At 35.6% G+C, this 16629-nt stretch overlaps 1 protein-coding gene across 8 annotated transcripts in view; it reads left to right on the top strand.

Annotated features, from left to right (window-relative positions):
- CRPPA (CDP-L-ribitol pyrophosphorylase A) overlaps nucleotides 1–16629 on the top strand; it is a 358292-nt gene that overhangs the window by 247493 nt on the left and 94170 nt on the right. For all 8 annotated transcript variants that reach the window (XM_074367397.1, XM_074367395.1, XM_074367399.1 and 5 more), the window contains exons 12-13: nucleotides 13855–14165; nucleotides 16110–16214. The gene's annotated coding sequence lies outside the window, so the exon portion shown is untranslated. The remainder of the gene's footprint in view (nucleotides 1–13854; nucleotides 14166–16109; nucleotides 16215–16629) is intronic.

Genomic DNA, 16629 nt, shown 5'->3' on the forward strand with positions numbered 1-16629 from the left:
TTTTAGATCAATTGGCAAACTGTGCTGGGAATTTCCTGTGAATCTGATAAAATGCTGATAGCCTAAATTAAGGCTGAAATGAAAGGCATGAATATATGAATTCTTTAATTTTACAGTATGTTTTAAAATGTTCATTACATGTCACTTGAAAATCCACTTTATTTTTAGAGTTTTGTGGAATGCAGTTTTGGCTCATCATAGTTCTGTTGATATTTTCACTGACCTCACAAATACAATTTAATCTCTATGCATCAGCTTTCTGATCTGTAAGAATAAGATAGATGTTCTTCCCACACACTTTGCACTCAGAACTCCTCTGCTGAAACAATAAACAGGGTTGTAATATATGAATGTGAATACTGCTTTAGAATTCAATGCCATCTTTATCAACGACAAAGAAGAGCTGACATTTATGTGGTGTTTCAGTATCAAATTTGAAGATACTACAGTTAATGAAAAAAAGAAACATCTGTGTTGATATTACGAGGATTGTTCTGAAATATGGATATCACTGGAATGGCGTCAGCCTGCTACACGATTCCCAAGAGCCATTTTTTGTGGTCCAACATTCATAGAGGTCCTCAAGAAAAATGACTCCAATAAGGAGAGGAAAAGAGCCTATTGATAGACTTCAATTAAACACATTTAGTTCTTTCAAAATAGTTTAAAATCAAATCTGTGTATTTCTACTCATAAGTCAGTACTTTTGGCAAAGTTCCTCAGTTTAGAAAGCAGGGAAAAAAGATGACTTTTGGGGTAAAATGGAAGATACTTTTTTTTTTTCCTGTGAAAGAAAAGATTAAAGAAAAGGTTAAGCTTTTAAAATATTATTAGAGGCAGAATTTAGAGACAATGGATTAATACTTTGGTCATGGGGAAGATGCAGATGTGAAGAAGGAAAAATGGTTAAGATGATGATTTCTAACAAATACTGTGAAATTATGGAGGCAAGTAGAACTTTACCCTTTTGATGGTCTTAGAATGTAGAGAAGACATGTTTGAAATGACAATTCGAGAGTCTGGATTTCAAAAACAGAACAAAACCAAAAACCCTTCTAGCCTGGTGGTGTCATAGACATGTCACAGCGCTGCCTCTGGAACCGCAAGCTGGGCCACCCCTTAGCTATATTGCCTACTTTTGACCCTAAGCATGTTACAAAATCCTAATAAATCTCAGTTTCTTCATCTGTACAATACAGGCAGAATAATAACACCTGTGTTACTGGATTATGGTTAAGATTAAGAGTTACTGTTAGCTAATTTTTACTATTAACTTATTTAAGGTAAAACTGCCCAATATGTGCTAGCTGCTGTTAGTCCATGACACCATATCTGTGTTTTATAATTAATCATAACTGAGTTTCCTCCAAATTACCACAAGGGAATTGTAGAAATCAAAACACAAAGTCACATTTGAAATGAAAAAGAAAACTTAAAATTTTCAGGAAAGTCAAGAACAAGGATATAAATCCATTATATCAATTGGGGTATCTGGATAGACTTTCTTTTAGTTGTCAAAGCTTCTAGAAAAAGAAAAGTGAAGATTGAAAAGAAACTAAAGTTTTAGGATTTCTTTTACTCCATTAGTAGACATATACTATTATGATCAAATTATTAGAATATGAAGAAATTCAGGCAGGAGTAAGTTCATGTCTTGTGGTAGTTTCTCATATTATTTCTAGAAATATATTTGATCAGGGACTAAATTGGTATAAAATTTGTCCGTTTTCAAGAAAGATGAAAGAAAAGACCAGAATTGAATTGATGATACAGGTGAAAATTTTATAACTCCCAATGGCTATTGGGGTTTTATTGTCCTTAAATCCCAACTCGAATTTCTATAGCAATGCCTTACTGCTACAGAGCATAAAACAGGCTATTTTTTCCTGTTGTTTGGCGTACAGACCTATCAGTACCTCACCACCAAAGTTACTGAATTTTTCTTCATTGAAAAGGGCTTGTGTGTGTGTGTGTGTCTGTGTGTGTCAGTCCCTTGAGGGGATTTCTAGAATGGCGTGCAGGTCACTAGCTGCTACCTGTGGTAGGATCAGGTTCACCGAGAGTGTTAACCAAAAGTAGAGGCACGACTCTGCGTCTCCGGTTACTTGGTCCATCTGCTCTCAGCTCTGGTGGAGGTTTGATTATGAAGACTGCATTTTTGCTTTGCAGACATACACTTGAGTCTTATTGAGATAATTTGCTGCAAAGAAACTCTGGCTACTGCTCAGGTGAAACAGCTTTCTTTCCATACGGTTTTACTTTACTCGAGGTGAGATCCAAGAACCGCTTTTTAATGGGAGACGAAGGATTTCTCCAGGACAACTTGCTAGGACTTCTTTGTTCAGTCTACTTTCTTTCATTTCGAGTTGACTGAGGGACATCAGATAGTATTCTTGTTTCACCCTGCATGCTTCTTGTCAGCTCTCTTGCCTTTCACAGTCTGACTACACAGGGACGTTTACAGCCTTCCAGTGGAGTCTGCCAGACCTAGGTGTTATGTGCCGTACCTCCAGGGATCATTGCCATATGGTATTTTAGGGGAGGACACAGTTCATTTCAATGCAATTCAAATGAGCAGATTTCTTTTCTTTATTACACCATTGCATTTGGAGGCAATCCACCAGAGGCAGAATCTAACTCTCAAAGGAATGCTCTGCCCACTCTGTCCATTTAACAGGACATTTGGCTCAGAAATCTAGTCGGTTGATCACACGTGTGCAACAGATGTGTGAGCATGCGTAGCGAAAATAAAAAATAAAAAATCCCAGCAGTGTACTGTGGGAAATGTAGCAGAACTACTGGCAAACAGGACACAAAGAAGTCTGGTACTAAAGCTGATTTTTGTTGATGGAAGGCAATGTTTCTTAATAGTCTTTCCCTCCTTTCGTAGGAGGAAAGGGTGTAGGTTTCCACTATTATTTTGCAGTGATTATTCATGTAATGCTGGTGAGGAAACCTTGTTCATTTTCACATACCTCATCTTATAAAGATATCATTCTAAAAATTTTGACCAGACTTTTTGGGGCCCCTGCTTCTCAGGAACTGTGTGTTGGCGTATGTCCACTGAAAAAACCACCCATTTACAAGTAGAGGATATCAGAGACATACATTCTTCCATCCATGCCCCACAGGCTTGCACGGAAAGAGAGAGCACCAGCTGTTTTTCTCATGGTGAATAAGGGTTACTTGGGGAAATCTCCCTTCCTGTTTTTATATGGACAACTAAATTGTTGCATAGCCAGTTAATTTTGGTTAGGTCAACAGCACAAGGTTAATTATTGGAACCTTCCTCTTTTGCTTGTGTGAGAGTAAAAGATTAATAGGAACCAAAAGAAGAAAATGAAATATAGTGACTTATTCCAGAGACACTGTTTATTTGGGAAATTTAAATTTTGCCTTTATTGTATTTGAAAGGATTTATATATACTCATCTCTGAAAACCTGTGTAATGTAAAATAATTTTAAAAGCTGGGTGATATGAAATTAATCAGATTCAGAAAGATCTTATAATTTGTTAAAATATTTAGGAAAAAAATACTTACATTGTATAACGGGAACATTAAAAAAAACAAAAACTAGAACAATTGGCCAGCCTACAAGATAACTCTGAAATTGTGTTCCAGCTCTCTGTTAACACCTCAGTTAGGCTTGGACAATTGTATATCTTTTTTTAAAGCTGTGCTGTGATGCAATATTCTCCTTCTAACCTTGGATTTAATTAACACATCAAAGGACACATGGACTGATTCCCTTCAATGTACTATAATATATTTTTGTCCAGCTGCATGCTATTATATAACTCCAGAATAAAGCAACCATATCACTGTTGATATATTCGACTTCTGTCCTTTGGACTTGGTCAGCACTGCATATGGAAGCAAAAACCCACCCTGTATTGTTATAAGGGTGGTTTTTCATTCATATCCTTGTTACTCTTAATAAATGTCCCAAAGAAAAATATTCTGCAGCAGCCACTCATAAAGAAACAGAAAATGGCAAAACCACAGCATAGAAGGAAACCTATGTGAAAACACTGGTTGTGTCTTCCTGGATACAGAAAACAAATAGAGCTTTTGAAAGAGCTTGCCAATATATGCCTGCCAAATAAAATATTGTTCTATGAAGTCAGGAAAAAACTAATTTTAAAGGTTATTGTAGGTTATTTGTGGTCACTTCTGGTGTGCATACACCATGATGTCATCCTGAACTCTTCTCTATTTATATTTCAGTCTTAGCAGTCTTTTGTCTAAGACTCGATCTCAGCTACTAGAGACATCTAAAATACTCTTATTACTCAATACTCATTAAAATCTAGGCTGAAAAAAATTAGAATAGATGGAAAAAAATCCCAGCCAAGTCCCGGCAAGAAATCATTCAGGCAGATCCATCTTCTGAAATCATACCTAGGCTGTAGACATCTCAGGACACATTTGCCGGAGAACTTCTCAAGTGACTGGAAAGTAGCCATGTGTCCAAATGAGTCTCCTGGAAAATTATTGCCCTTTGAGTTGGGGTAGATGGGACTCCTGCCAGAGACCTCTCATCTGAGGAAGGGGAGCAAGGATTCCTTGGGCACTACAATTTCTCTCTCTTTCTGGGTGGACCACAGCCTGTAAGTCTTAGATATTTTTCACTTTGCTTATATGATCTCCTGCAGCAAATTCTCTACTTCCTTGTGGCAGGGTTGATTTGTTTTCTTTCTGGGAATTTTTTTTTTGCTTGGAAAACCCCTCTTTGTTGAGGGTAGTCCTCAGTGAACCAGGAAGTGTCAAATAAACACTGGATGGAGACAGACTAAGAGGCCAGTGAGATATTAAAAATTGAAAATGGAGGAAGCTAAGAAATCTCTTGAGAGGAAAAAAATGAAACAACATTTGGATATTGGAAAGAACATAAAATTTTACTGAAATGTAAAAGAAAATTCATGTTTATAGTGGAAAGTTAACACTTGAAAAGTTTATCAAGATACCTAGCTAAAGTCATTTGCATCATCTTTAAATTCATTCATTCAAAAAGTGCTTTGTGAGCATCCTGATGTGCCAGGTGTATTGATGTTAGAGAACAAAAGAAATAAGTGAATTATAGATATAGTAGAAGGTATTAAGTGCTATGGAGAAAATAAAACAGGAAAGGAGGATGTGGAGCGCAGGGATGGAGGAGTTTTCATTTTAAATGTGGTGATCTGGGGGGACATCTCACTAAGAAAGTGGTACTTGAGCAAAGCAAAAAGTTGTGGGAGGAGCGAACCATGTTGCGTTCTGCAGGAGAGCATGGTGGGCAGAAAAACAGTACATGAAAAGCCCCAAGCCAGCGGGACATGCGGTGTTTTAGAGAAACATACATACAGGCACTTTAACATGCCTGAGAGATTCGGAGCAAAAACACATTTGGTAACATAATTTTGTCACTGAATACGAAGGTGTGCTATTCAAGACTCAGGTTTAGGTAAACTTTGAATATCTGCTCGTAGCATGAGAATGGAAAGTATTTGTAAGTCCAGTGAGGTGAAACATGATTCTGATGTGTCTGTGGTTGTTTTATCACCACAGTGATTATATTGTGCTAATGTATAGTAAGTACCCCAGACCTATAAATGAACTTCATCATGAGATTGGCAATGATTTCTTACTGATCTGTTCTTTTTGTGAAACTTAGTCTGTGAAATTCCTTTCTCCGTTTGCATGGCTTTGGAGATGATGCACAGTGACGTGTGGATCCTGGGGTATCCCTTTAGTACAATTCCCTACTGTAATGGATGTTTGTTCGCCAACGTGGGATAGTTTTAGAAAGGTGTGATTTGGGGTTTCCATGTTCCTGGGTTGCTGTGTATTGGGAGTAGTCTCTTGGGAAGAAAATTGGAGGGAAGACTGAATTACAACTAGCAATAGGAAGACAAGATTGGAACTTTCCTTTTTTTCTTCTTTTAATTGTAGGAGAAAGAGAGTACATTTGGCCCCTTGATGAGATTGTGCACTCTCTTTGACATCTAGATAACTGTGTCCTTTTGATAGCACAGAGGGCAAACTACCCAATGAGGCATCAGCCACCTCACTAGAGCACAAGTTTATAGCTTGTCATTCTGGATCCTACAGGAAGAGAGGGAAGAAAAGAGGTTATTTTCTCAACTTGTGAATCCTGTTTAAAAATAAATAAATTTTAAAAATTAAAGTTAAAAAAGAAAACAACAAGGGAATTTGGTGCAAGGTTAACTAGGGACAAAATGGGACTGACTCAGGGGTGAGTCAGGCTAGCTATCCCTGGGTCACTGCCAGGTTCACTGAGTGAACCTCAGACCAGGAGCATTGTTGTCTCTCTTTGGGTGTGTTCCAGTTAAGGCGCGCTGCTGTTCAGAGGGCTGAGCTGCTATCCATGCATCCCTGAGGGGTCTCTAAATTCTAGTTGTGCTCTGGCTATAAATTAGCTTGAATGATCCCAGAGACTTTCAGTTGCCTTTTTCTGTTCTTCCTCTATGATTGACATGCGACTCAGCTGACTTACAGTGATGATTAGGAAATATTTTACAGACTGTTGAAGAAAGTTCCTGCAACTCAGATCTGGGATTTATTTAGGCTCTCTCCAGGCAAAGGAGAATAGACATCATTATACCTCATGATACGGGATAGCATATATTGGCACAGAAGTGAAAAGAGTATTGAGTGGCCGATGTAAGATAAGGCTGGGCAGCCGCTGGTTACATGAATGACATAAACTGACTCTTGTGCAGAATTTTATTGGTGTTGTGTTATTTACTTAGCCATTCATCGATTTAGATGAAAGTGGTTCATTTTGATAGAAAAAAAAGATCACCTAGTACAGGAGGGCTTATAATGAAAACCAGCAGTTCTGTAACCCACATGTCTTTCTCCCCACAGTTCTGCTCCGAAGAGGCAGATACTTGTAAGTTTTAATTTTGTGTTCTGCTACTTGTTTTTAATCTAAAACATCTATTTCCCTAGTTTTTTTTAAAAAAAAACAGTTTAGGTTCCCAGGGGGAAGTTGAGGGAAAGTTACAGAGATTTCCCATGCCCCTGCCCCCCCCCCACATAGCCACCCCCATCATCAACAACCCCCACCAGACGAGTGCATCTGTCATAACTGATGAATCTCCATTAACATCATGACGACCCAAAGTCTCTAGTTTACATTATGGTTCACTATTGGTGTTGTACATTCTATGGGTTTGGACAAATGTATCTATCATTATGTTATCCTACAGAATATCTGTGGTACTCCAAAAGCCCTGTGTTTTCTGTCTGTTCATCCTTCTTCCTCCCGGAGTCCACGGCAACCACTGATCTTTTTATGTCTCCGTAAGTTTCACCTTTTCCAGAATGTAATATAATTGAAGTGCTATAGTATGTAGCCTTTTCAGATAGGCTTCTTTCACTTAGTAATATGCATTTAAGTTTCCTTCAAGTCTTTTCATGGCTTGATAGCTGATTTCTATTTAGTGCTAAATCATACTCCATTGTCTGGATGTACGACAGTTTATGTGCCCATTTACCTACTGACGACATCTTGGTTACTTCCAAGTATTAAAAACTATGAATAAACTGCTGTATACATATGTGTGCAGGTATTTATGTGGTTATAAGTTTTCAACTTTTAGGGGTAAATACCAAGAAGAGTGATTGGTGGGTCATATGGTGGAAATATGTTTAGTTTTGTAAGAAACTGCCTAACTGTCTTCCAAAGTGGCTGTATTTTGCATTCTCACCAACAATGTATGAGTTCCTGTTGTTCCATGTCCTTGCCAGAATTTAGTGTTGTCAGTGTTCTAGACTTGAGCACTGACCATTTGAGCCATTCTAATAGGTGTGCAGTGGTATCACATTATTGTTTTAATTTGCATTTCTTTCATGGCACCTAATGTGGAGCATTTATATGCTTATTTGATTGGTATCTCTATACCCTATTTGGTGAAGTGTGTCTTCAGATTTTTGGCCTATTTTTTAGTCAGATCGTTCATTATCTTACTGTTGAGTTTTAAAGAGTTATTTTTCTATTTTGGAAAGCTGTCCTTTATCAGATGTGTCTCTGCAAATTTCTTCTTCCATGTAACATCTGTGTTTAGATTTTTTTTTTTTTGCATGCAGATGTCCAGTTATTCCTGCACTATTTTCTGAAGAGACACTGTCTTTTCTCTTGCTCCTTTGTCAAAGATCAGATTTGTCTGGGTCTATTTCTGGGCTTTCTCATCTGTTTCATTGATCTATTTCTTTACTCTTTCACCAACACCACACTGTCTTGAATACTGTAGCTTTTTAGTAAGTCTTGAAATTGAGTGGTGTCAATCTTCCAACTTTGTTCTTCAATATTGTGTTGGCTATCCTGGATCTTTCCATTGATATCTATAAAATAACTTGCTGGGATTTTGATTGGGATTACATTGAACTTATAGATCAAGTTGGGAAGAACTGACATGTTGATAATGTTGAGTCTTCCTATCCATGAATATGGAAAATCACTCCCATTTCCGTAGCTATTGTTTGATTTTATTCATCAGAGTTTTATTGTTTTCCTCACATGGATCTTGTATATCTCTTGTTAGATTTATACCCATATATGTCATATTTTGGGTGCGACTGTAAATGGTATTGCATTTTTAGTTTTAGATTCCACTTGTTAACTACTGGTATATGAAAATGACTGACTTGTATGTTAACCTTGTATCCTGCAGCCTGGCTATAATTGTATAGATGATCATGTTATCTACAAACAAAGACAGTGTTAGTTCTTCCTTCCCAGTCTCTATATGTTTTTTGTTTGTTTGTTTTCTTGTCTTGTGAATCACCTAGAAATTTCAGTATAGTGTTGAAAAGGAGTAGTGAGATGGGACATCCTTCCCCGGTCTTAGTGGGAAGACCTGGAATTTCTCACCATTAAGTATGATACTAGCTGTAGGTTTTTTGTTTTGTTTTGTTTTTTTGTAGATAACTTGATGATGAGGATGTCCATACCCTTTATTTCTAGCTTACTGAGAGTTTTTATCGTGAGTGGGTGTTAATAATGTTTGTGAAATGATTTTTACTCATCTATTGATATGATCATGTGATTTTTCTTTTTTGGTCTGTTGCTGTGATGGATTATATTAATTGATTTTCAGATGTTGAACCAGCCTTGCATACCTGGGATAAATCCCACCTGGTTGTGGTATATAATTCATTTTATACATTTTTGGATTCAAATTGATAATATTTTGTTGAGGATTTTTGTTCATGAGAAATATTGGTCTTCAGTTTTTGTTTCTCACAGTAATTTTGTCTCATTTTGGTATTAAGGTAATGCTAGCCTCATAAAACGAGTTAGCAAGTGTTTACTTTGCTTTTATCCTCTGAAAGACATTGTGGAGAATTGGTATAATTTCCTCCTTCAGTGTTTGGTAGAATTTGCCAGTGAACCCATCTGGGACAAGTGCTTTGTTTTTGAGGGTCATTAATTATTGATTCAATTTTTTTTAACAGGTAGAAATCTATTCGGATTGTCTATTTCTCCCTGTGTGAATTTTGGCAAATTGTGTCTTTCAAATATTGGTGCATTTCATCCAGTTTTTCAAATTTTGTGGGAATAGGGTTGGCCGTAGTATTCCTTAACTATCCTTTTAATGTCCATGGAATCTGTAATGCTCCCTCTTTGATTTCTGATAATGGTAAAATGTGTCCTCTCTCTTTTATTCTTAGTCTGGATAGAGGCTTATCAATTTTATTAATTTTTTCAAGGAAACAGCTTTTAGTTTCATGAATATTCTCTACTGATTTCCTATTTCCAAATTATTGATTTCTGCTCTAATTCTTATTATTTCTTCTGCTTACTTTGGATTTACTTTGCTCTTTTTTTTCTAGTCTTCTAATTTGGAAACTTTAGATGATCTTCTTTTCTAATACAGGCATTTGATGCTATAAATTTTCCTCCAAGCACTACTTTTTCTTCAACCCACACATTTTGAGAAGTTGTATTTTTATTTTCATTTTGTTCAAAATATTTTAAAATTTCCCCTGAGATTTATTCTTTGACCCCTGTGTTATTCAGAGCTGTGTTGTGTAATCTCCATGTATTTTGGGTATTTCTCAAATACAATCTGTTTCCCAAATATCTGTTACTGATTTCTAGCTTAACTCCATTGTGGTCTAAGAGCAGACATTGTATGATTTTTGTCTTTTTTAATTTGTTAAGGTTTACTCTGTGGCCCAGAATGTCATCTATCTTGCTGAATGTTCCGTATGAGTTTGAGAAGAATGTGTATTCTGTTGTTGGATGAAATAGTCTATAGATGTCAATTATATCCAGTTGACTGATGGCATTGTAGAGTTCTGCTGTCTGAAATTAGTATAGCTACTCTTGCTTTCCTTTGATTAATGTTAGTATGATATACTTTTCTCCATATGTTTACTTTTCATCTATATTCATATTTATATTAAAAGTGTTTTCTTGTAGGCAGCATATAGTTGGATCTTGCTTTTTGATCCACTCTGAAAATCTGTCTTTAATTGTTGCATTCAAAGTGATTATTGATGTAACTGGATTAATATCTACCATGTTCATTACTGTTTTCTATTTGTTGCCCTTCTTTATTCCTATTTTTGTCTGGCTCTGCTATTTGTTAATTCTGCTGGTTCTCCTTCATGGTGCTTGATTTCCTACATGTCTGATGATTTTTGAGGATGAGTTCTTATTTCTTGAAAGTTTATCTGGTACTTCCCTAAGGCCTTGGTTTAAGATTGGTGACCCTCAGACAAGATACGGAGTTGTTTCTCCCAGTGCCTATATTTACTACTAATCTGGGAACACTTAGAAATAAACTCATGACTTAAAATTCTTTAGGCATTCCAGCTAGCATAGCATTGATGTGTAAAACTCATTGAGAAACTGTTTGTATTTATGAATTCTTAGGAGAGTTAATTTTTTTTCTCTGCTAGCACTAAGTTTCAAGACAGGTAATTTTTCTTTTTACCATTAGCAGAAAGGGTGTAAGTAGTGGTAGAAGTTGAGGGGTGGTGTGGAGGTGGGAGAGGAGTAGATTGTAGAAGGCATACATTTTTGCCTCAAATAATCCTAATTTCTTTATAACACACCCACAAATATAACTGATGCTGTGTACATTGTATCCAGCATTTTTTGTTGTTTTCAGGGCAAGTTATATTAGGTTATCTCGGCTACCCAACTGCCAGAAAAAATTCTCCTTATCTACTTTTTGTTGTTCTTGGTAATTTGCCTTCCATTTCTTTCACTGTTTATGAGTGTCTTCTTTATTGTTGTTATTGTGGTTGTTACTGTCATTTTAAGTGCGGTGCCATAGGAAAGGAAAGCAAATATGTGTGCTGAAATTACTTGAGCTACGAATTATTTAGAAAGTTAAATTTTAATTAGCAACTATTACTTTTCATAATAGAAGACAGCAAGAAATTTTTAAAAATAAATATTCTTTGTTTTTTATTATTTTGAAAGTGGATATTTTAAGTGGATTAGTGGAAAAGGGTTTTATATTGGACTGGATATATGAACGTTTGGAATATCACAGTTAACAATATGCTAATATGATTAGAAGTATATATATAATTATATACTTAATTTGTTCTTTCAATAAATGCAAAAATATTTTTCAAGCATTTTCTATATACCATATACCAAATGAAAATATTCACAGAAAGTATATTACTTAATTGAAGAATCAGAATATTTTCTTTTAAAATGTATTCAAAGAATAAGAATGTTTTTCTATTCTGGAATATTATGTATAATTTAAATATTATTTGAAGCCAGTTATATAAATGTAGATTTTCAAAATGTATTGAGTCAAAACATCAGGATATAATACAAAATTTTAAAATGTTGCTATTCTTTTAAAAGCACTGATATGACAAAAATTCTGGCTTTAGATCAGAACACATATATTAACATTTCATGAAGAAAGGGAAATTTGGATTATATTTATGATATGGCAAATAGTAAAATAAATATACAGTAGATAAGAATATTTCTCTGTGGTCTGGCCCATATTGATACATTCCCTGGACAGTTGACAACTACTCTCTTGGGAATTGTCAACATTAAAAAAACTGTGTGTGTGTGTGTGTGTGTGTGTGTGTGTGTGTGTGTGTACTGTCTGTTCTAGAAAAGGCTTGGCTATCGCTGTAGCAGTAGTCAGGACTGGCGGCCCTTGAGGAGACATGACTACATGGAGAAGTTAGAAGGTATTTATTCTGGTTTGATGTACATGATGTAAAACATTTCTATGATCTAGAGGACCATGGTGATCCCTGTCAGTTCTATGGATCCTCTGTAGTTAAATTTGCATTACTGATCTAGTGGATATGTACTATGTTAGAAAGACAAGAAATACGCCTTCAGTAAGTTGTTTATTTATTAAATTGGTATCACGATAACTCTGGTCTGACTCAAGATTAAAATTTAATAGACTTAACCCTTACCATTGAAATTTAAAGATACTTCAAATTGTGATAAACCTTCAAAATCCAGCTAGCTAATCTTTGAGCATCTATTATCATCTGTCCCCACTGGGCTGTCTGGATGACTGAAATAAAATTCTTGTGGAATGTATTTTCTAAACAATATGTTAGGAGTACAGATCAGATACATAAACAGAAATAAATGTTCCCGTTCATTCAGTTTGTTGGTGGTGGTGGTGGTTTTTCAAGTCATCAACTCAGAGCTAAGATTTTTGCAGTGGAGGTTTAGGGATTCTACCATAACAAGAAATTCTTTCCCTGGAATGACACTGTAAAATCAGTACAGAATCTAGGCAAGGTTTCTTGGTTACATCCCACAGAAACACTATGTAAATTTGAAGAGTTATGAAAAGTAATTTGTAATGTGCTCTATTTCATTATTATTTTTGATTATTAAAATCAGTATCAGGCTATCACATGTAGCTTCTTAGCAGTGAATTTAGGTGAGCAATTTGGAAATGTGATATATATTATATGACCACACTAAACCAATGACTACCTTATAGGATAATATAATTTCTTTATTACTTTTAATACAGATGGACATTAGCTGTAGCTTCCTATCTCCTACCATATTAATGGATTTTGGTTGGTTTTATTTTCTTATGGAATTACACCCTTAAGTGCACCCAACAAACCAAGGAAGATAGAGTCTTCTATTATAAAATAAAATTTATTAGCATTGAAGAGCATGTCTTTTGATTTTAATCTAATGTTCAAAATAATCTCTTCATATTTAGGAAGATGACATCACAAACACAGTATTACTATACATTGTATTGCAATTAATATAATACAAAAACTTCTTAATGAATTAAAGTGTAAGAATGATCCTCATTTTCCTCTACATTACAGCAAGCTCAAGGTTATTCTTATAATAATATCACCTTTTAAAAAATTTCTTTATCATTTCTTAAAAGCAGAACAAAGTTTGAATTGAGTTAAACCAGATACAGAGTGGATTATATTTAATCTTAATATGCTCATGGGAATGTTCTAAATTTTCTCATAGATTCTACATTCTCATGGTTGTAGCACTTACCTTTAATTTTTATTTTTCCTTTTGTCCATTTTCATCAGACTGTAAGCTTCCTGAAGGCAAGAAAACACTTCCCTGGTTCATATTATATTCCCAGTACATATCACAGTGTCTCTCAGAACAAGTTCTCAATAAGTACTTACTGAATGGATATTGATTTAGCAAACTACTTCTTAATGTGAGAGAAGATCTAACATTTTTTCTCTACTACATAAATTTAGAATATTCCTCCCACAAAGATGGCTAAGAAAAATAGAAAAATAATTAAGATAAAATACAGATATACATGATTTTTAAGCTTGCAGCTACTCATACCCTCACCTACAAAGTTTGTTTTATTTTCTTTAGGCTCTGGGTATGCTTCTTATTTTTATAGTTGTGCTCGGCTGATTCTCGTGGCTACAGATTGAGCTAAAATTAAATAAGAATTGGAAGAACAGAAGAGAAAAACTGGATTTTTGCCACCATTCTTCATCCTTCGCTAACCCTGAAGACCATTTTCCAAGACTGTGGCAATACAGGTCTCCTTAGAAATAGCCAATGAGATAGAGGAACAAAGGATTCAAGCCAAATGTCCTGTAAATCTAGCAGCAAAAGCCCTCTGATCCAAGCAGACATTGTTATGACATCCTGTACCTGGATTCAGAAGATTCCCTAAGGTAACCACATAGTTCAGGCAAAGGATACCTCTGGAAACATTTGTCAGTTGTTAAGGTTTTAAGAATGGCTTTGTGTTAGATTCACACTAAATAGCACTTAATATTATAGTTTTGGTAAATGACCTAATTGTCAAGAGTAACATAATGTAAATTGTTTATTTCATACTGACATTTTCTATACCTTAGTAGCTCCTTAAATTTTCACCACTATTAATAATTCAATTTGGAGACATGTCTGACTGGGAGAGAATTCTGTCTCCCGTGAGTCACTTCAGTCACCTTCCTAGTCTATGGGACAAAAGTACCCATTTCAAAAGCAAGTGTAGAAATACAGCAAAGCGAATGAAGAAGTGGGCTAGGAAACCGAAGACTCGATTCTAGTCTTGGCTCTGTCACTTAGTATGAACGTGATTCTGGCTGAGTTATAAATAGCTCTTCTGAGCCTCAGTGCCTGAATTTGTATTTACAATTCTCCCTACCTGACCTCCCTTAACAGAAATAAGATAATCATCATGGAATTCCTTTATACTCTCAGATACCAATACACATTTGAGATACTACACTTAAGTATCAAGGTAAGTGTCAGAGAACTCAAAAATGTTTTCATTCAGAAACAGGATTTGGAAGGATAATAGCTATGAAAATAAAAAAGATAAGAGAGTAGTGACTGAAAGGGAAGAAAAAGCACTCACAACAGCAGCAGAGTCAGAAGTCCTGAACTGAAAGTCTACAGCTGGGAGGAAGGAAGATGAGAATGCTGGGACCACGTAGGGCTTGTGTTCCTTTAGCTAAGAACTATAGGATATTTCTTAAGTGAAGTCTGTTGTTGCTTAAAATTGTCAGTGACTTACAGGCCTGGGAAGACCTATCCTAAAAGGTTTTGGTGGCTGATGTTTCTGGAATGATTATCAATTAAAAATACTTTGACTTGTGCCCTTGACTAACACAGTTTGGCTGAGTCTATTGTAACCAGGAAAAAGCAAACCATCTGAAGCATCTCAGGTACTTGGTCGTCGTGGGCAGCTTATGTTTTTTCACGTGGAAGATGAGCCCCTCAAAGGATGCCAAGTAATTGAATTGAGCCAAGACTTCTTAAGTGAAATAATACAGTTTTAAGAAGGAAGTTGCTTTTAAAAAAAGTATAGATTTTTTATAAGCTCATGTAACTACAAAAGCATGGGGGAGTCTCTTAAAACCTCACTTTCTTATTTTTTTAAAAGGTATCTTGACCACATACTTTTAACTTGATGGTGTTAAAGGTTATATAAGCTTAACCTTGGGCAATGCTATAGCCTAATTTAGAAGGAAATCAGGTGATAGCCTTCTTTGTCCTCTATTTTCTTTAATTTTTCTTTGAACGGAGAAAGGAAACAAATTATTAGAAGCAAAGAATGGCTTCCATTTATTCTTTTATTCTTAGAACATGAACAAAACAAACCCACCTGGTAGGTCCCCAGGTAAGTGGTTCTGTCGTATATTTTTTAAGTATTTTCCACATTACAACTACCTGTGCTCTTCTTAGAATCATGCTCTAGACATTCCTTGGCTAATACACCCAGAAAATAAAGGGTCCGACAAGATCAGCCTTTTTAAGTTTCCACTTTTTTCTACTCCTCTGCTAATGAAGCTATTTTGAGAGGTTTCAGTGAATCAGTAAATAGGCATCATCACCTTCATATAAATTTAAAACTCTCTTAAACTCATATCAAACAGTTAGATTTCACCCTTTTTTGGCTGTTGAAAAATTATTACTTGTTCTGAGTAATAAAAAATATTTAAAGTAATTCAAAAGTTATTGGAGGGTGTTACTTTCTTTATTTCTCAAGTTGTTGCCTGATAAAATAAGAATAATCCTCAAAATAAAGATATTCATTGGGATTTCATTAGAATTATGTTCCCTGAAATGTACAGTAATGTTCTCATGGGCAAACATTTTATTTCAAGGACAAAAATGAAGAATGTGAGTGTGTTAATCTGCATTGTAAAGTACGACAAGTTCAGATTAAGCTACCTGGAAACTTGGAAGCCAAAGGAGTGCCTACTACGTGGGTAAGTTTTTATATCAGGTAAGAGTAGTACTTGGGTACCAGTGCTGACTCGAGTGATTTAAATATATAATTTTATTTTTGTCAACCAATAAAAAGTATAGAGATAGGCAGTTATTGATAGCTGTTCAATAGCACAAGAGTGCCAAGGATTCTGGGGTGAATTTCTTAGACTTCTATTCATGGTCCAAAATAGCTTCTGGACCACAGGACCTCACAGGAATGTTTTGGGAAAGAAGAAAAGAAAGGGCACTTGTCAGCTCAATAAACTTTTCCAGAGGTCTCATCCAACTGTTTATTACATTTTGTTTACGGGATATGCTTACATCTTACTGACCATCTTTTGCGCACGTGAGGCTGAGAAATATGTTTTAGCTGGGTATACTGCCTCCCCCATCCTCTCTTACAAAAGGAGGAGT

This window comes from Camelus bactrianus, chromosome 7 (assembly GCF_048773025.1).
Source record: "Camelus bactrianus isolate YW-2024 breed Bactrian camel chromosome 7, ASM4877302v1, whole genome shotgun sequence".
NCBI lineage: Eukaryota > Metazoa > Chordata > Mammalia > Artiodactyla > Camelidae > Camelus > Camelus bactrianus.